Here is a 21,669-nt window from a genome sequence, read left to right as displayed (position 1 = left end):
ATATAATGCGTCGTTCCAAATTGGTAACACCCATCATCAAGATGCAATGTCATTCCCTTCAAAATATCAATTCCAATTATGAATTCTAGAAGTGGCACCACTAATACAGAATATTCCTTTCTAGGGATTCTACCTATTCTCATTTCAAGCAAAGTTTGAACTGCAGGGGTTTCCTTTCCTCCTAATCCGGTAATAGTGAAAGGCTGCCCTGTAAATTTCTTTGATTTTCCATGAATAAGAGTGGCCTCCGCTCCTGTATCAACTAATGCTCGGGCCCTTTGGATATTACGATGTCTCCAAAAAATATCAATATCTACATAGGGTCTATTATCTCTGTGAGCCCATCTGTGTACCGGAGCTTGACCTATTTCCTAGTCATTCTTACTGCATTCTGTGTACCAGGACAAATCAGGATAAAGACTCTCACGTTTCTTAGGTATCGGTACCTCCTGTTCATATCCATCTCTATTACGAAATGGATTCCTGTCCTCTACATTGCACTGCGAGTTTCGATCAGCCAAACTGTATCGATCCTCCCTCCTTCTCAATTCAGGGGATTGATCCCTATCATCTCTACGTCTGCTGTAAGCATGATCATTTCTCCCCCTTTCCTTTTCCCCCTCTCTCTCCCTGTCCCGCTCTCGACGAGGGGACAGATCACGTACAGGACGCCGATCATCACGACGATCAAAGCGCCCACGGCGATCATCATCACCGCTACCATCAGAACAACCACGATCACACTCAGTCGTCCGAACACGCCGGGCACCCTCCTTCCGGTCCAAGCCCCGTTTGCGAAACATTTCCCACAAACGAGCAGTAGTCTCACCATCAATATCCTCCCGACGCACACCATCAGCCAAAAGACCAGTAAAGATATCACGTCTAGTAAATTTATATTCACCAGGAGTACGAGTGTCAGACCGGGACTGACGTTCAGGTTTAGACCACTCACCCAACTCACCGAGTTGGCGTACCGATTCCAACACTATAGATAGTACATTACCAGTCTGGTTAATCAACAAAGTCATCATGACCTGCTTGTAGGCAACAGGAGAAGAGCGAATGATACGATTTCGCACAGAAGAAGTCAACATCCCATCAAGCAACCTGTCAGCAGTGCCCAGAAAAATAGCCGTTTTCATCACTTCTTCCTTAAGACGTTGCGCAGCATCACGCAAGGTATACCATGGCTTGTCATTGACAGGCCAGTCAGATTCAGTAGGATACTTCAAATTACAACCCTCAGTCGCCAATTGGAGCAAAGAAATTTGACCACCACCATTATAGTTACGAAAATGATCTTGCACAGTAGAATCCAAACTCAAAGAACAAAATTTCAAACAATCGCCAGTATCCAACATAATACCAGCAGCGCCTAGTTCATAAAGGCGCACCATCCATGTGAGCAAAGCCTCCCCAGTCCGCTGCCGAAAGCGCAGCAAAATGTCACTAATTTCTTGTTGGGTAAAATCTTCTAAACAGTCTAAAGAAATACCCTGCGGAGCATTGGGAGACTGCTGCAACTTCCGACGAAAAACCGGATGCGCAGAGACCACGGGACGAGCATCACAAGGAGCTCGAGCAGTACTAGTAGAGGGACAATCAGTGTAAGAAGCATCGATGCCGCCCGAAGAGCGAGCGTAATCACGGGGTGCACCATCAGAGGTGCGAGAAGCAGACTTACATTCATGACGGGAACGAGAAGACTCATGCATAGCACACTCCTCACCCGAGGAACAAGACGAAGTCGAGTCCCAGATATTACCATCCCATTCATCAGGATTCCAATCCAGTCCAGCTTTCGCCACGACCAAACGCACTTTACGCGACGAAACACGACCACGCCTGTTCTTGTACTTATAACGAGCAATCCGCACAGCCGCCCTTTCGGCAACCGTTTGGTAAGTGTCAAGTTTGTCGGAAAGCAACTTATTTTGACACCGCAATAAAGTGTTAGAATTCTGAATCTCAACAAGGTGTGATTCCGCATCCTTAAAAGAGACCTGCAATTTCAGCAACCTCTCATGCAGAATCCGATACGCAGACAGAATAACCCAACCTCTGCGCCCCAAAGCGGGAACCTCCTCACCCTTCAAGACAGGTGCCGTCTGCAAACAAGTAATCACGTCAGCCGGTTCCGCCGACTCCAAAGAAGAATTCCAATTTTCACTCAGACCAGTAGAATCAGCCCACTCTCGGGCCAAGGCACCATAAGGCGTCGAATCCCATCCGGGAATATCAACGGACAATTTAAGAGTAGATTTCGATTTCCTAGAAAACATCGCGAAAAAAAAAGGAAAAAGAAACGCAGAGAAAAGAAAGGAAGAGAGAAAGAAAGAGAAAGAAAAAGTATACACGCAAATACACAAAAAAGAAAATCACGCACACGCCAAAAGCAAACACAAGACAACCACAACGCACACAGGTTACGTAAACAGTTCGTGACGCCAAATGTTCTGCTTGGGTTTTTGGATCGGGTGGAACCCGCTCTACAGAGCCCTTTTGACCCAAAACAGAACGTTACCCCCTCCCTAGGGTCTTTTTACACCTAAATAACCACATATATACGTACCACCTAAGGACAGGGAATTCCTATTATATATATATATCAAGACCTCACAGCCTTGCAATCTCAGCAACCACAGTCTCGCGGCCTTAGGCAGACCCAGAATCTCCTACCCATCCGGTAGCAACACACAAAGTCTCGCGGCCTTAGTCAGACCCAGAATCTCCTACCCATTCGGCAGCGACACACAAAGTCTCGCGGCCTTAGTCAGACCCAGAATCTCCTACCCATTCGGCAGCGACACACAAAGTCTCGCGGCCTTAGTCAGACCCAGAATCTCCTACCCATTCGGCAGCGACACACAAAGTCTCGCGGCCTTAGTCAGACCCAGAATCTCCTACCCATTCGGCAGCGACACACAAAGTCTCGCGGCCTTAGTCAGACCCAGAATCTCCTACCCATTCGGCAGCGACACACAAAGTCTCGCGGCCTTAGTCAGACCCAGAATCTCCTACCCATTCGGCAGCGACACACACGATCTCGCGGCCTCAGTCAGACCCAGAATCTCCTACCCATCCGGTAGCAACACACAAAGTCTCGCGGCCTTAGTCAGACCCAGAATCTCCTACCCATTCGGCAGCGACACACAAAGTCTCGCGGCCTTAGTCAGACCCAGAATCTCCTACCCATCCGGCAGCGACACACACGATCTCGCGGCCTCAGTTAGACCCAGAATCTCCTACCTACACGGCAGCCTTAGCACGAGCTCATCCTATTATTACTGCGGTAATCGGGGTTATCATATATCAGATCACACAAAGACTATTAGTTGAGCACAACCTGTTCTCTAGTTCGAGGGGCTTGTTTTCTCCCTCATCCAGTTACCACTTACCTGACCAGGATCAACCTCTGTTCATTTTAAGGCAACGCTGACTAAAGAATAGGCTATCCTCCTATACAAAAGTACACAACACATGCTAACGTACAACAAGCTAAATACTTTATTTAAATGCCACATGCACATTCGCAGAATACATTATATATATAGACAACCTGCAAGGAAAGTGAAAGGTTAAGTTGTATACTCTAAAGAAAAAGGGGTCGACGTCACCTTTATGGTACGTAGCCCGTGCTCAATGGTCATCTAGGTTCCCTTCTCGTCTATGCCTCGGCTTAGCCTGGAAGTCACCCCTCTGCAGTTGTGGGTCTGCTCCCTTCTCCCTCTCCGAGTCACTGGAACCTCGTCCTTATCGGCTACTCTCTCCTCTTTGGATTCAAGTTCATCATCAGTCTTCCCTGGAATAAGTAATAGCTTTTCTGCTAACGGCCAGATGCCGCCTATGGTCTAGAAGCAAGTGCCCTTATCTCACTCAGACTTTCACTAATATAGAAGTGCATTCCCTCATGGAAATTTCCAGCTCGAAACCTGCCGCCCACCAAATTCCTGTACCTCCCCGTACCAAGGACACTTTCCCAGCCGGCCGGCCTGATGTAGTGTCTTCGGCACGAAGAAAAATACAATCCTTCGATAAGGGCCGGCCTGGACCGGTTCTCTCCGAGCGAATAACACCTCATAACTAAAACATCCCCCTCCCTCTGGAAAGGTCCCGGGCTGCCGGAGCAGAAAGAAAGATGGAGTCTCTCCCGTTTGAGGCCTACCAGGCCTGAATTCAACACAGCTCCATGAAACAACCTCACTATAGGGCAAATTATCCTCAAGGCTAACAAATCTATTCCCTAGGCTATGTATATAGGCCCTGAGCTAAGGGTAGGAGCACGGGAAGATGTCACAAGTGTCTAATAGATAGGCCCTACTCACTACTCCAATCCTTAGACTCGGATGGAAAGAGACTGAAGTCATATGGATTGCTCTGCAACACCGGAAGGCCGGGAAAATCGAGCAGTACAGCAACTAAGAGAAAAAGAAGATAAAGAAAGCTATTTTCATAATTTTTACGGTGTAGAGTCGTTTTTGGAATGGATGCACGCATGGTTATTGTTTGGGTATGTCGTATGCTTAGCACGGAGCCTGATTCCTGACCACTCGAGCCAAGCTACCACAGTGTGTCCGGAAGACCACCACCACCCTTTCAGAGTGGGAGTGTGGTTTTCTAACACCCTTGATATTCTATTGGCCAAGGAGGGTGGAGTTTGTGGAATATTGAAAGTTCAACATTGTTGCACTTACATTCCTGACGAAAGTAAAGACCTGAAGGTCTATATCAAAAATATTACTGATTTGCATGAAGAATTAGTACCACTTGAAGCTAAGGGGTTGTGGACTAAAATAGCTAATAAGATGATAGCTGTTAAGAATTTTATTGCAAAAATAGGTGGTACTATTATAGGTAGAATATTGTTTCCTCTGTCTTGTATAATTGTTGCTTTATTGATACTAAGATTAGTGTGTGTGTGTTGTAAAAACAGGAGAGGGAAAGAGAAATTGAGTAAAGGAAAGAAAAATAAGAATTTGAAAAGAGAACCACAAGAGATTGAATTAGAAGAATTGAGGGAGAGTGTTTATTTAGAGACAAAGAGAGATGATGAAAGAGTGACTGGTGTGTAAGGGGAAAAGACATTTCTGATTTCTCCTAAAATGGGACTAAATTTTCACTACATTTTTTTTTTTGGGTTTATTTGGTGATAAAATCACCAAAGGGGGGATTGCTGGAGCAGATTTTTCATTTAGAAAATTCAAGGGCTTTTGAAGCTCTAGCATGTCTATGCGTTTTATTAACAATTAATAATTAACAATTAATTATTTGTCTTGTGCAAGTGTGTTAACATTAATCAATCCGTTTGTCTTAACATAAGAGAAAGTTACACAAGGGTTAGCATGTGTGTGCTGTTTCTGTTTTCTAAAACTAACGTGCAGGTTTTCATGTTTAAACGTTGCTGTGTGCCATTTATTTTGAGCACAAAACGCTGTCTGAATTAATGCTTTTTTATGTTGCAAAAGCTAGATAAATACATACACATAAGGGTATTAGTGGGGTTAACACTGTTTAATCATTATGCTGTAGTAACGTTTATTTTGTCTCTTTAATTAAGATGGTCTATTGTGGCCTATGAAGGCCTTAACCGTGAGGGCTGAATTTTGAAGCCTGGCTGTGGTGGCATATTCTGTGATGTGACAAGGGAGACCCCTGCTGGAAATGGTCCTGAAATCGACCGACCATAGTCCTTGCTGTGTAATTTTCCATGAGGACATCAGCAGTTTGGAGGATCTCCAAAAGAAATGGAACGTCCTTGGTGATCTCTGAGAAACAAAGGAGCCTTGGAGAAAACTTGTGAACTGTGGCTCGATTGCCGAGGAGAGACGGAACTGTTTAAATACATTGTAGTTTTTGGTTCCTGTTCCGTAGTTTTATATTTTGTGAACTTTTCCTGAGCGAAGATTTTCAGATGTAGCAATGATACATTCCTTCCTTCTCGCTTTGCTTAGTGATTCAGCGGATGCTGCAAACTGTAATGTGTGTTTCCATTGTAATTTTTACTATAAGAATGTTAGCTTAGGGAGGGCTTTGCCACTTGCCATTTTGCCTTTGCCGCGTGAGTCTGCGTTGCTGAGGATCGATGCTGAGGGACTTCGTCTTGAGAGACTTTACCGAGAGACTTGTCCTGACCCGTTCTGACACTTAGTTAGAATAGGTAACTATGAGAAATGATTTATTCTGATTGATTTACTTTGACTAATTTTAGATAAAGCAATATAATTTTAAACATGGTGTTGAATTTTCTTTCTTGTCAATTATTGGGTTTATATTTTTGATCATTATTGTATATGTTGTGTAGATTATGTTATTGATTAGGACAGTCACAAAACCAGATCTGATCGACCTGATATCGATGCAGGGTGTTTAGGTGTTTTCTTTCCACAGGTTTATTGCTGGTAGAGTATTTGAGCGTGTGATAGTGAAATGGGCCCTAGCGTATGATGAATGTATGTGCGTGTAACTGTGTGATTACTCTATCCGTGGTAGTGGGCATATTTTAGATACCCTGATCGCTATCATCACATTTTAAAGTCACTTGCCGGCGGTAAGGAAATCGGCTGATTTCCTTTTTACCTTCTCACGGGTTGCTCACTTATCCCACCACATACCAATTGTGTTTCGCCGTATTTGTATTAAATCACAATTATTTTTTGTTTGATTTACGTGTATACTCCGATTTTTGATTGGGAAATTGTGACGTTATACCCATCCATAATTGAAGGGGACCTTGTTTTCTTTGCAAAATTACCTACCCTTGGTCCCATCTGACCCACAGGGTTTCCTTGTTTCTACTTATTATGATGAATGGTACCCCCCTTCCTGCATTACTTTATGCGGATGAAGCAGTTTTAATTGCTCGCACCCCCAAAGCCATGCGTCTTCCAGTCCATTCCTTCGTCAATTTTAAGGCAAACTTGATCTATTGACTAATTTTATGAAATCATTTTAATGACTTGTGGCCCGAAGCGAACGCAACTTCGATCTATTACTGTAAGCCTGAATATTTTATTAAGCCAAAGCACGTTTTAGGTTTCGCCTACACATCGCTTGCGCCTTGTTTGTGAAATCTATGGTTTTTAATTTATCTTAAAAGGGGCTTCTCCTATCAGTTCCCAAGGCCAAAGTACTTATCCCAATCCACTTTAGTGGGTGGAACTTTTTTTCTAACATTAAGGCTGCACAGCATGTACTTTTAACAGATACTTCTCTCCCCCTGGCTGCACGCATTTACGATACTTATCTTCTACTAAAGCTGTTCACACTGTTTAAGCCCCATTCACTGCCCAGACTTCAGGGACTGTTAAACTATGAGATAAGATTTCTTCCCAAGGAAAAGGCCCACAGCTTCTAACAGTGTGCAGGAATGCTTGCTTTTTATTACTTTGTTGTGTAAAGCCAATGCGTTAGCCTTAGAATGTTTGTGGCATTTCCTATTCATGCATCAGGACCTTTAGATGCCCTTTAGAGGCATTATCGGATTGATTTTACTACTATGCGGGCAATCACAATATCAGTTAAAACGGGCTTGATTTAAATGGTATCATAACTCCACTAAACACTAAATATTGCTATATTTTACTCGCAAACAGGAAGTCATAAGTGCAGGTATCTAGCAGACACTAGGGCCATGATTTCAATAGTGCAGCAAGTGCACTGGCACCGGGACTAAAAGACCCAGGCACCTCACTAAACACCGATTATTGCTATATTTTACAAATAAACAGGCAGTCACAAGTGCAGTTATCTTTTAGGCACTAGGGTCATGATTTAAATGGTGCAGCAGGTGCAGTGGCACTGGCTTCAAAAATGTCAGAACTCCTATAAACAGCTAATATTGCCATATTTTACAACTAAACAGGCAGTCATAAGTGCAGTTATCTAGCAAGCACTAGGGACATGATTTTGATAGTGCAGCAGGTGCAGTGGCACCGGGACCAAAAGACCCAGGCACCCCACTAAACACCGATTATTGCTATATTTTACAACTAAACAGGCAGTCACAAGTGCAGTTATCCTTCAGGCACTAGGGTCGTGATTTGAATGGTGCAAATGGTGCAGCAGCACCGGGTCCAAAAGTTGTCAGAATTCTTCTGAACACCTAATATTGCTATATTTTACTCCTAAACAGGCAGTCACAATTGAAGTTACCTAGTCATTAAAAGGGGCATAATTTGAATGGTGCAGCAGGTGCAGTGGCACTGGGGCCAAAAGCTCTAGGGACCCAACTAAATGCATATTATTGCTAAATTTTATTACTAAACAAGACAGTCACAAGTGCAGTTATCTAGCAGGCAATAGGGTCATGATTTCAATGATGCAGAAGGTGCATTGACACCAGGACCAACATCTCTAGCCACCCCACTAAACACTTGATATTGCTATATTTTACTACTAAACAGGAGGACACAAGTGCATTTACCGTGTAGATAATAGATTCATGATTTGATTGGTGCAGCAGATGCAGTGGCACAGGGACCCAAAGCAGTCAGAATGCCTCTAAACACCTAATATTGCTATGTTTTAATACTATACAGGCAGTCACAATTTCAGTTACCTTGCAGTTAAAAGGGGCTTGATTTGAATGGTGTAGCAGGTGCAGTGGCACCGGGGCCAAAAGCTCTAGGGACCCCACAAAAGGCAGAGTATCACTTAATTTTACTAATAAACAGGCAGTCACAAGTGCAGTTATCTAGCAGATACTAGGGTCATGATTTCAATTGTGCTGCTAGTGCAGTTTCACTGGGACCACAAATTGTCAGAACTTTTCTGAACACCAAATATTGCTATTTTTAACTACTAAACTGGCAGTCACAAGTGCAGTTCCCTTGAAGGCACAAGGGTCATGATTTCAATGGTGCAGCAGGTGCCGTGACATCGAGGATCAAAGCTCTAGGAACCCCTCTAAACACCAGATATTTCAATAATTAACTACTAAACAGGCCGTCACAAGTGCAGTTATCTTGCAGGCACTAGGGGCATGATCTGAATGGAGCAGGAGGTGCAGTGGCACCGAACCCAAAAGATATCAGAACTCCTATAAACACATAATATTGCCATTACATCAATAATCCTATTATTTCCATCTGTCATTTAATTTTTCAAAATGTTGCTACACTTACCCGCACTATGCCACTAATAACAGCACAATATATTGCCTTTTTGTACATAAAGAAGTACAAAATTAACAGACTTTCTGTAACTATATTGCACAACTACTCAGCAAGCTACAACTTACAACAAAAAACAGCTTATTATTAATCATATATGCGAAATCTAATGCATTTTCCAATGCTTGTTCCTACTTGGGGGTTATAGGAAGCTGTCTCTCTATATAGTGTACTAAAAAGAAGTACACTGTGCAGAGAGTCCAGAGAATCCACAAATGGTACACAAAGGTAAAAGCACCTCACTTTACTGCCCTTTTTGTGGTAGTGTGGACGAGTAGATAGGCTTATCAGAGGGCAGTGCTAAGCATTTGTACTCAAAGAGGCAATAAACGAGACACACATTCAAGAATAAATCTGAGACCAATTAATAAAATTAGTATTAATTTTTCTGTAATTTTTTTTAGACCAAGAACACAGTTCAAAGGTAAGTACTTTCGGAGTTACGATTTTTCAAATTTCTGAAAATATATCACTTTTGTGCACAATTACGCACCATAGAAAACAATGGGAAAAGGGAATACAAATGTATAGGAACTCAGGCAATGCTTGCACGAAGTTCACCTTCTCACTTTAGGTCTATGTCGGGACCAGGTCCAAAGTTCCAGCAGGAGAAGTTTGGGAGCATCACGGATCGAGCGGGAACAGATTGCTGAGGGTCTTGGAAATTGGTGCGCAAAGACGAAGAGGGCCACTTGAAAACCCACTGCACAGGAGGACTTGCAGGTAAGTCTGGTGGTTCTCCTTGGAAGCAGGAGGTTGCAAGGGCCTGGGGACTACGGGAGTACAGCTTGTTTGATGATTCCAGGGTCGGTTGGGCCAGGTGCAGAGAGAACAGGTCAGCCGGGCATTGCGCATCTAGAGGTCTCGCGGCAGGAGCCGGCAACTTGGAGAGGCGATCTTGGAACAGCTGGGCCACTCAGGAAGAACCATCTTGGATGTCTGTATGTCCCTCGATGAGTGCTTGCTGATGGTGCTTTGGGAGTCTAGAGTGGATTCTTCTTTTCTGTGTTTGCAACTGGGGGTCCGGTACCCTGGGTATTGGTACGCCACAGCTCTAGTAGGTCCTGGTGCCTCTAAACTTGGTGGTGATGCAGACCGTTTCCTCCTTTGATGCTGCATCGAGGTCATTGGAGAGCAGCAAGTCGAAAAATATAGGACTTCATGGGATTGGTGCTTGCGGGGTGCAGGGGACTGATACATTACTCCAAGGGAGCTTCTCAGTGATTTCACAAAGGTTGTAGGTGCTCTGGGGTTCTTGGAGTCCTTGCAGGTTCAGGACGACACAGCAAGCAGCGATTGTCGAGTACTTGGAGCAGCTGGCAAGGTTTGGCACATTTTTCTCCTGCAGCAGGGCTTCAGATCTCATGCCGCAGGTCTTCTTTGTCCTGATCTTCTTCTGCCCATTGAATCTGATGTTCAGGTCTCGGGGAGCCACCTAAATACTGAATTTAGGGGCATTGCAAGGGGAGACATGTAGTAGCCAATGGGCTTCGTAACTTTAGGGTGTTGACACCCCCTAGTGACCACTTTCAGTGGGAAGGGTCTCTTCACTAGCCCTGATAGGTTGTTTTTCCACCATCCCAAGATGGGGGACTTTCAGAAGAGGGGTTTACCTAGCCTGCCCCACCCTAGGGGTGGTTCAGGCTAAGTAGGGACCCACCTCTTCATCTAACTAATTTTCCCGCCTTTTCTCCCCCCAAAAGTAGAGCAGGAAAGAGGGCTTGGCTTCCCCCACTATTTGGAGGTCCCTGGGTTGGATTTCAAAGATGGCATTGCCTTTGAGGCTTCCCGCCCAGGAAGGCCATCCTGTCCTGGAGGAGGTGTGAAGCCCCTATGCCCAGAGCAGGTATTGCTTCTGTCCTCTGAGAGTGCAGGCTCCCACTCCATGAGGTCAGAAACATATCTGGTAGTGACAGGCTGGTGGAAACTGGTCAGAGACTACACCAGTGCTTTGTGGGTTTTCAGGGGACCCTCTCAAGGGTCTCTTGTATGGCTTTATTAATGAATCCATCACTTGCATCAGGGAGGATTTATTGAGACAAGATATTTAGAACCAACACCTTAGAAATCAGTGAAGCCATCACGGAGCTCGCAAACTCGTGCTGACAAGTATGCAGCCCATGAACACTTCACGGCGTCCCTGTTCATTTACAACACCACTTACTGTGGATAGCTGAAGTTGTGCCAATTGTAGTACATTTTTTGGGAAACAACACTGGTACTGGGAACTCGTTTAGCAGGGACCCAGTACACCTCAGTCAAAGGTGCATCGAAAGACAGGCAAAAAGTGGGGGCTAACCATTTCAAAAGAGGCACTCTCCTACACCAGTGCTCTCTCATAACTGTGGGCTCCTTCTAAACCCCCAAGTGCCTTCACCTTTACTGTAGACTCCCTCTGTGCTCACCAGTGCTTTCCCTTTACTGTAGACTCCCTCTGTGCTCACCAGTGCTTTCCCTTTACTGTAGACTCCATATGCGCTCACTAGTGCTCCCCTTTACTTTGGACTCTGCCAGAGCTCACCAGTGCTCCCCGTTACTGTAGACACCCTTTGTGCTCACCAGGGCTCTCCGATTACTGTACACTCACTCTGTCCTCACCAGTGCTCTCCCTTTACTGTAGGCTCCCCCCACAGTCCCAAGTGCCCTCCCCTTTAATGAATGAATCAATCAATCAATCAATCATAGCATTTATAAAGCGCACTACTTACCCATGAGGGTCTCAAGGCGCTAGGGGGTGAGGGAGCTGCTACTGTTCGAAGAGCCAGGTCTTGAGGAGTTTTCTGAAGGTTAGTAGGTCTTGGGTCTGCCGTAGGTGGATGGGGAGGGTGTTCCATGTCTTGGCGGTGAGGTGAGAGAATGATCTGCCGCCGGCGGTCTCTCTTCGGATGCGGGGGATAGTGGCGAGGGCGAGGTCGGCAGAGCGAATCTGGCGGGTGGGGGTGTGGAAGCTGAGTCGGCTGTTGAGGTCCGCTGGTCCGCTGTTGTGGAGTGCCTTGTGTGCGTGGGTGAAGAGCTTGAAGGTTATCCTCTTGTTGACGGGGAGCCAGTGCAGGTCTCTTAGGTGGGGTGTGATGTGGCTGCGGTGAGGGATGTCGAGGATCAGGCGTGCGGAGGTGTTCTGGATGCGTTGGAGCCGTTTCAGGAGTTTGGCCGAGGCTCCTGCGTAGAGGGCGTTTCCGTAGTCCAGCCTGCTGCTAACAAGGGCCTGGGTGACCGTTCTTCTCGTTTCGGTGGGGATCCACTTGTAGATCCTGCAGAGCATGCGGCGGGTGTTGAAGCAGGAGGAAGAGATGACGTTGACCAGCTTCGTCATGGAGAGGGTGGAGTCGAGGATGACCCCTAGGTTGCGTGCGTGGTCGGTGGGTGTTGGAGCTGTTCCTAGTGCGGTCGGCCACCAGAAGTCGTCCCAGGCCGAGGGGGTGGTTCTGAGGATGAGGAACTCTGTTTTTTCCGTGTTCAGCTTCAGTCGGCTGTTCCTCATCCAGTCGGCGATGGCCTTCATTCCTTTGTGGAGGTTCGTTTTGGCGGTGTGGGGGTCCTTGGTGAGGGAGAGGATCAGATGGGTGTCATTGGCATAGGAGATGATGTTGAGGTCGTGCAGTCGAGCGACTTGGGCGAGCGGTGCCATGTAGATGTTGAACAGCGTTGGGCTGAGGGATGAGCCCTGGGGTATGCAACAGATGATCTCGGTGGCTTCGGAGCGGAAGGGGGGGAGACGGACGCTCTGTGTTCTGAAGAAGGAGGTGGTCCAGTCCAGGGCCTTCTCATGGATCCCAGCGTCGTGGAGGCGTGTTCGTAGTGTGCGGTGGCAGACCGTATCGAAGGCGGCTGACAGGTCCAGGAGGATGAGGGCCGCGGTTTCTCCATTGTCTAGCAGGGTCCTGATGTCATCGTGGCGGCGATTAGGGCAGTTTCGGTGCTGTGGTTGCTGCGGAACCCGGACTGGAACGGGTCCAGGATGCTGTTCTCCTCGAGGTAGCTGGTCAGTTGCTTGTTGACGGTCTTCTTGATGACCTTCGCTGGGAACGGGAGCAGGGGAATGGGTCGGAAGTTCTTGACATCCTTCGGGTCTGCCTTGGGTTTCTTGAGTAGGGCGTTGATCTCGGCGTGCTTCCAATTTTCCGGGAAGGTTGCTGTCTCGAAGGAGATGTTGATGGCTTTCCAGAGATGGGGTGCGATGGTGCTCCTGGCTTTGTTGAAGATGTGGTGTGGGCTTGGGTCTGACGGGGATACAGAATGGATGTTCATGATCTTGACGGTGTCGTCGTCGTTGATGTTGGTTCAGGAGAGCAGGTGGTTGGTGCGGACGGTGGTCGTGGGGGCGGAGGTCTCAGTGGTTGCTGGGGCAGTCATGGCATTGAAGCTGTTGTGGATGTCTGTGATCTTGTGATGGAAGAAGGTGGCCAGCAAGTCGCACAGGTCTGGCGAAGGTGGGATGTCGTTGGTGTTGGAGCTGGGGTTGGAGAGTTCTTTCACGATGTTGAAGAGCTCTTTGCTGTTGTGTGCGTTGTTGTCTAGGCGGTCTTTGAAGGAGGCCCTTTTGGTGGATCTGATGAGGTGGTGGTGTCTGCGGATGGCGTTCTTGTGGGCTGCATGGCTTTCCGGTGTCCGTTCATGGAGCCAGTTCTTCTCTAGCTTTTGGCAGGTTTGCTTGGAGGCCTGGAGGTCTTCAGTGAACCAGCTGGCTTTCTTGCTGGTGTGGCTGTTGGAGGGTTTCTTGAGCAGGGTTAGGGTGTTAGCGCAGTCGTCGATCCACTGTCTGAGGATGCGGGCGTCGAGGTCAGTTGGGTCTGTGGGTGAGCTTCGGGCAAGGGTGGAGGATAGCTGGTCTTTGGTGACTTTGCTGCAGCAGCAGCGAGGCAACTGTTGGGTGAGGTGGTACGTGATGGGTTTCCGGAAGGTGAAGTGGATGCAACGGTGGTCGGTCTAGTGGAGTTCGGTGGTGTGGTTGAAGGAGACATGGGGGCTTGCGGAGAAGATGGGGTCAAGCGTGTGGCCGGCGGCATGGGTGGGTGTTGTGACGAGTTGTCTGAGTCCGAGGTTGGCGAGGTTGTCGGCCAGGATGGAAGTGTTGGAGTCGTTGTTGTTCTCAAGGTGGAAGTTCAGGTCCCGAGGAGGATGTAGTCCATGGAAGCGAAGGCGTGTGTGCTGACGAAGTCGGCGATGGAGTCGCTGAACTGTGGTCGGGGTCCGGGTGGCCTGTAGACGAGGGCTCCTCTGAGGGTGGTGTTGGGGTCGGCGTGGATCTGGAAGTGCAGGTGTTCGGCGGTGCTGCGGTTGTCGTCGGAGTTGGTTGAGACTGAGAGTGTTCCTGTGGACAATGGCAATTCCTCCTCCTACTCTGTGCTCACCAGTGCCATCCCCTTTTACTGTAGACTCCCTCTGTGCTCACCAGTGCTCTCCCTGTACTGCAGACTCCCTCTGTGTTCACCAGTGCCCTCCCCTTTACCGTAGACTCCCTCTGTGCTCACCAATGCTCACCCTTTACTGTAGACTCCCACTGTACTCACCAGTGCTCTCCCTTTACTGTTGACTCCCTCTGTGCTCACCAGTGCTTTCCCTTTACTTTAGACTCCTTCTGTACTCACCAGTGCTCTCCCTTTACTGTAGACTCCCTCTGTGTTCACCAGTGCTGTCCCTTTACTGTAGACTCCCTCTGTGCTCACCAGTGCTCTCCCTTTACTGTAGACTCCCTCTGTGCTCACCAGTGCTCTCCCTTTACTTTAGACTCCCTCTGTACTCACCAGTGCTCTCCCTTTACTGTAGACTCCCTCTGTGTTCACCAGTGCTGTCCCTTTACTGTAGACTCCCTCTGTGCTCTCCAGTGCTCTCCCTTTACTGTAGACTCCCTCTGTGCTCACCAGTGCTCTCCTTTTACTGTTGACTCCCTCTGTGCTCACCAGTGCTTTCCCTTTACTTTAGACTCCCTCTGTACTCACCAGTGCTCTCCCTTTACTGTAGACTCCCTCTGTGTTCACCAGTGCTCTCCCTTTACTGTAGACTCCCTCTGTGCTCACCAGTGCTCTCCCTTTACTGTAGACTCCCTCTGTACTCACCAGTGCTCTCCCTTTACTGTTGACTCCCTCTGTGCTCACCAGTGCTCTCCCTTTACTTTAGACTCCCTCTGTACTCACCAGGGCTCTCCCTTTACTGTAGACTCCCTCTGTGTTCACCAGTGCTGTCCCTTTACTGTAGACTCCCTCTGTGCTCTCCAGTGCTCTCCCTTTACTGTACAGTCCCTCTGTGCTCACCAGTGCTCTCCCTTTACTGTTGACTCCCTCTGTGCTCACCAGTGCTTTCCCTTTACTTTAGACTCCCTCTGTACTCACCAGTGCTCTCCCTTTACTGTAGACTCCCTCTGTGTTCACCAGTGCTCTCCCTTTACTGTAGACTCCCTCTGTGCTCACCAGTGCTCTCTTTTTACTGTAGACTCCCTCTGTGCTCACCAGTGCTCTCCCTTTACTGTAGACTCCCTCTGTGCTCACCAGTGCTGTCCCTTTACTGTAGACTCCCTCTGTGCTCACCAGTGCTGTCCCTTTACTGTAGACTCCCTCTGTGCTCACCAGTGCTCTCCCTTTACTTTAGACTCCCTCTGTGCTCACCAGTGCTCTCCCTTTACTGTTGACTCCCTCTGTGCTCACCAGTGCTCTCCCTTTACTGTAGACTCCATATGCGCTCACTAGTGCTGTCCCTTTACTGTAGACTCCCTCTGTGCTCACCAGTGCTCTCCCTTTACTGTAGACTCCCTCTGTGCTCACCAGTGCTCTCCCTTTACTTTAGACTCCCTCTGTGCTCACCAGTGCTCTCCCTTTACTTTAGACTCCCTCTGTGCTCACCAGTGCTTTCCCTTTACTTTAGACTCCCTCTGTACTCACCAGTGCTCTCCCTTTACTGTAGACTCCCTCTGTGTTCACCAGTGCTCTCCCTTTACTGTAGACTCCCTCTGTGCTCACCAGTGCTCTCCCTTTACTGTAGACTCCCTCTGTGCTCACCAGTGCTGTCCCTTTACTGTAGACTCCCTCTTGTCTCACCAGTGCTCTCCCTTTACTGTAGACTCCCTCTGTGCTCACCAGTGCTCTCCCTTTACTGTAGACTCCCTCTGTGCTCACCAGTGCTCTCCCTTTACTTTAGACTCCCTCTGTGCTCTCCAGTGCTCTCCCTTTACTGTACAGTCCCTCTGTGCTCACCAGTGCTCTCCCTTTACTGTTGACTCCCTCTGTACTCACCAGTGCTCTCCCTTTACTGTAGACTCCCTCTGTGTTCACCAGTGCTGTCCCTTTACTGTAGACTCCCTCTGTGCTCACCAGTGCTCTCCCTTTACTGTAGACTCCCTCTGTGCTCACCAGTGCTCTCCCTTTACTGTAGACTCTCTCCCACACCATGAGATACAACACCCATGTGTAGAACACCGCTTTGGGAGTTTGTTTTCGAAACAGCAGGAGGAGCACCCCTGAACTTACAAAAGTCAGCCATACGTTTAGCAGATTGACAGGAACCGCCAGGACGGCCTTTGCTGCCAGTGACTAGACATGTTCCCAGGGCCGGCACACATCTCTAAACTTCAGAGGACAGGTACTCCGTTGAGGCAGCGGAGTGAGAGCGCGAAGGTGGGGGATTTCAGTCTCTCATCTGATGGATCTTTTCAAGTTGACTGAGACGCAAGGGGAGTTAGCAATAATAAAACCCTTCAACTTCCGCGAGGCCCGTTTGACCCCACAATATGCACCAGAAATCAGTAATGAAATGAAAAATGAAATGAAAAAAAGTATTTGATTAAGCGCACTGCGGCCAAGCGGCTTCCTGGCGCTGGTAGCAAGAGCAACAGTCACAGAAACAGCCCGAAGGAGTTAGCCGGAGTACGCCTGAGAAAACAGAAAAGTTTTCAAAGATTTACGAAAATGGGAATAAATGGGAATGGATCGCATGGACAGGGGAAGGCTATTCCAGAAACGGGGGGCCAAAACAGAAAAGCGTGTGCCTCCAGTTCTGGTTTTTCAGAAACGGGGGACATTAAGAAGGGCCAAAGATGAAGAGCGGAGAGTGCGAACCGGGGTGTGAGAAGAAATAAGGGAACATATGAATGCAGGAGCAGAGCGGGCAAGGGCCAAAAAAACCAGACAGCCCATTTTAAAAAGAGAACGCTGAAGAACAGGGAGCCAGTGAAGAGACCTGAGGACGGGAGTGATATGATGGGTTTTGGGAAGGTGAAAAATGAGACGGGCGGCCTGGTTCTGAATAGCTTGCAAGCGGCGTGATTCGTAGGCTGGGATGCCCACGTACAAGCTATTCCCGTAGTCAAGACGGGAGGTAATCAGGGCCGTGATGATGATTTTGAGTGCCTCTGAAGAAAAGAAGCGGGAGATCTTTCGAATAAGGCGAAGGGATAGAAAGCAAGAGGAAACAACAGAGCTGATTTGTGCATGCATGGAGAGATCATGACTGACCTGAATACCCAGAGTTCTGACTGAGGAGACGGGAGTGGGAAGAGGGCCAAAAGAGGAGGGCCAAAAAGCAGAAGACCAGGGACTGGAAGAGCCGCCCGTCAAGACCAACTCGGTCTTGTCCGGGTTAAGCTTGAGATGGTTAGAGCTCATCCAATCCGAGATAAAGACCAAAGTAGAGCGAAATTTAGAAGAAGACAGAGGTGAGGAGGAAAGATCAAAGACAAGCTGGAGGTCGTCGGCATAGTTGTACACGGAGACCCCCTGAGCAAGAAGAGCGGAGATAAGAGGGTGAATGTATAGATTAAATAGCAGAGGAGAAAGAGAGGAGCCTTGGGGAACACCACAGGAAACCAAGCGGGGGGGAGCAGAAAAGCCAGACAGGTGAACAGCCTGAGAGCGGCCAGAGAGGAAGGAGGCAAGCCAAGAGAAAGCAAGGCCCCGAATGCCCGCTGCGCTGACACGGTCAAGAAGGATGGAATGGTCGACCGTGTCAAACGCAGCGGATAGATCAAGGAGAACCAGGGCTTGAGGAAGAGAGGAATCAGCCTTAAGTTTCAGCTCATCGAGGACAGCCAAAACCACTGACTCAGTGGAGTGGCCTCGACGAAAGCCTGCCTGATGAGAGGCCAGAACATGGTTCTCCTCAATGTAAGCAGAGAGGCAAGAGGTGACATAGCTCTCTAAGACCTTGCCAAGATAGGGAAGAAGGGAAATAGGCCTGAAGTTAGAGGAAATTGAAGTTTAGTCATTTTATTGCCAATTGATAATCAGACCAGCATACGTGCATATCATGAACATATTGAAAAGATTCAGAATTACAGCTGGCAGATTGAAATATCACAATAGGTTCAGCCTCTGTAGAATAAGATATGAAATAATCACAGCCACAGCAATACTACACGCATTTGCAATGCAATAGGTCTCGCATTTACACGAGTTTAAGCTATTGAAATTGTAAATGACAATGCCTTTTATTTATGTTTTAAAAACAAAACAAAAATAAAAGGTATTGTCATTTGCAATGTCAATAGCTCAAGCTCTCGTAAATGCAAGACCTATTGCATTGCAAATGCTTGTCTACTATACAATCTGAACACCATGTTGCATATATCCAAATACGCACCGGGCTCTCACCATGAGACGGGACCACAGAAGGTATTCTAAAGTGACGTGCTGAAAAAGATGCCTTCGTAACTCTGAGTATCGATTCCACCCAGGTTCTATGAGAGGTGCCCCCGCACCTCTTTCCTGCTAGGTGGCCTGGAACACTCCACTGATTATCCCATTCTCAAAGCCATTTGCACAAACAAGGCTCACATAAGAAAATAGTGTTTTTTTAGGAAATGCAAACTCAGATGTGGAATTAAAGTCTGAATTAGCACCCTGCCAGGAGGTTCAATATTAGGCATTTGAAATTTTTCTTCGGGGGTGGAGAGTAATTGTTGCAGAGCGGAATAACCTGGGCTATGGACATTCAGACACATTAGTACCCCTTAAACAGTAGATTTACACTTGTGAAGGGTAGGAGCAAACTATTTCTGGGTTACGAATGGTAAATGAAGAACACCCCAACATTGATATTGAGAGGGCTTGAGGATGGTGGTGGTGGTGGTTGGGGGAGAGGCGGGAGGAGCGGGGGTTAAGAAAAGGTTTCTTCAGGGAGAAATATTATTTCCTATTTGATGGAAAGTACAATCGCACACATGTGAAGCATTTTTTCCATGCACAATTGTATTGTACGCAAAGTGCAATGGAGAGTGACGATAGCCCTTCTAATGGTTGTAAGTAGGACGTGGGAACAAGTCTTGACTCTACGACTGTCGCCGAATTCCAGGAGTAGTCTTGGAAAGCTTTGTAAATTCCTAAAGTTTATAAACTATGTACAATTGCGAGGCACTTAACTGGTGTGCAGATTTCAAAGTTTTGTTTTGTGAACGAGCCTGTGGAATGGAGTGAAAATGAAGAATTTAAGTAAAGCATGGAAATGTCGGCACAAACTAAAACAAGTTAACACGCGCAGCTGCGCATCCCCAAAGAGCTGAAGTAAATAAAAAGAATATCGCGCCAAGCAGCTGAATAAATTAAAAGGGCTTTGCGTCCGTGATGCGTGTGCCACGAGGGAAGTGCTTGAGCACAATGAAGCGCGGCGCCGTGAATCGGCAAATGCTGAATAACCAGCAAGCAACATTCCAAAGAGGAGACGAGTGGGCACTATTACCAAAGCAGTCCCCGTGAGCAGGGATGAAAAGCAATGCAGCATCACCAAAAGAGTTCCACAAACAACAAATGAACCCTGAAGGGGTAAGGAAACGGTGCTTTACCGGTGCTCCTTAGCCTTCAAAGGAAGTGACGTGTCGGCTATTGCAACCACTTAGGAGCCACCGAAGAAGGGCGTCACGAGAATTAACCAATCGTAAGCAGCAGGCGGGAAAAATGTCAGAATATCAATTACTGCAGGTCTTGCAGACAGCGCATGCGCTGTAGCTCGACCTAAAAAAAGAGAAATAGGAATGGGTGTTCCTTAAAGAAACTCTTATTCTCTCTACTAAACATGAATAAGTTCTAAAGTCATGTAGCCAAGGCTCTAAGGTGCACATGCATCAACATTGTGAAAAGCGATTCCTTAATAGTGAGAAATAAGGAATCGGTATTAAGGAATCGCATTTCAGAATGCATCAACAGATTCAGTAAAAATGAGCGAATCCTTAAAAATCGCTAATATTTGCCGAATCCACATTAGCGAGTAGAGCAAACACCGATTAGCAAAAAGCGAATTTGGAATTAGCGAAATCGGTAATAGCGATTTCGGTAATACCGAAATCGGTATTAGCGAAATCGGTAATAGCGAAATCGCAAAAAACGGGTCGCTCTGGGAACGGTCTTATGACATCACTACCAGGAAGTACAGCTGCCCCACCCTCATTCACTGGCCTGAGGAGCTCACAGGAGGAGGAACAGGACACAGCCTGAGGCTACAGAATCCTCACTGACAAGACTTCCACCCTACCCTCACCAGGATGGACAAGGATGCACCAGGCAGCGCTGAAACAGCCAGGAAGAGGAAGCAAAATTTCTCAGACCGGGAACTGGAGCACCTGATCGAGGGGGTGAGCAGCAAACATGATAGGCTGTTCGGAGAGCTGTCTCTCAAGGTGCCAGAGGCAGAAAAAAGACGCATATGGCTGCGCATCAGGCAGAGGGTCAATGCCGTGGGAGTGACGCCCCGCAGCATCGACGAACTAAAGAAGAGGTGGTACGACCTCAGGAAGAGGGCCAAGGAGAGGATCGCAGAAAGGATCAGGGAGGCAGCTGGCACAGGAGGGGGACCATCCACAGTGCCTGCAAACACTGCCCTGGAGGAGCTAGTCGAGGGGACCATCGAGCCAGAGGCGGTCGTGGGAGTCACGCAGATGGACACCTCCGGCGCAGCCACAACTGAACAAGGTAAGATGCATGCCTGCGCCCATACCCTGCATATCGTATACCCATTCCCATCCCCCCAGCTCGATCACAGTGTGCAGGCAGAAGTGCACCACACATATTCCCTCATATCAGTAGTGCATCATGGGAGTCGTAGTCATGTCAGCCCGGTGTGCAAGTATAGTCATAAAAGCAAAAATATTTCCCAACAGCAGTAGAAGCCAAACATAGACTCAAATATTGTAATTAATAGAAGGACATGTATGAAAATTTACAAACTGATGTCGTAATAATCCCACTAACCATGCACTGTTTCACACACAGATGCATCACCTGGCGATTCAGATGACAGCGGCCGCCTCATCATCTTGGAGACACCAGCTGATTCTGATGGCGACACACTGCAGGAGGGTCAATCCCCACCTCCACCAGCAACCATACCACCACCACCACCACCTGCTGCGCCAACTGCAACCAAACCGCGAAGACGCAGGGCACAAGTCCCCTCCATGCAGGTGATGGATGCATGCCCGAGTCCTGCAACACCATCGCCCCAAAGTCCAACAGTTGTCACACCGCCAGCACCACCACCAGCACGTGGCCGAGTCACGCAGCGGCGCAGGTCCCTGCGC

This window comes from Triturus cristatus, chromosome 12 (genome assembly GCF_964204655.1).
Source record: "Triturus cristatus chromosome 12, aTriCri1.1, whole genome shotgun sequence".
Taxonomy (NCBI): domain Eukaryota; kingdom Metazoa; phylum Chordata; class Amphibia; order Caudata; family Salamandridae; genus Triturus; species Triturus cristatus.
Note: the sequence above shows the minus strand (reverse complement) of the source record.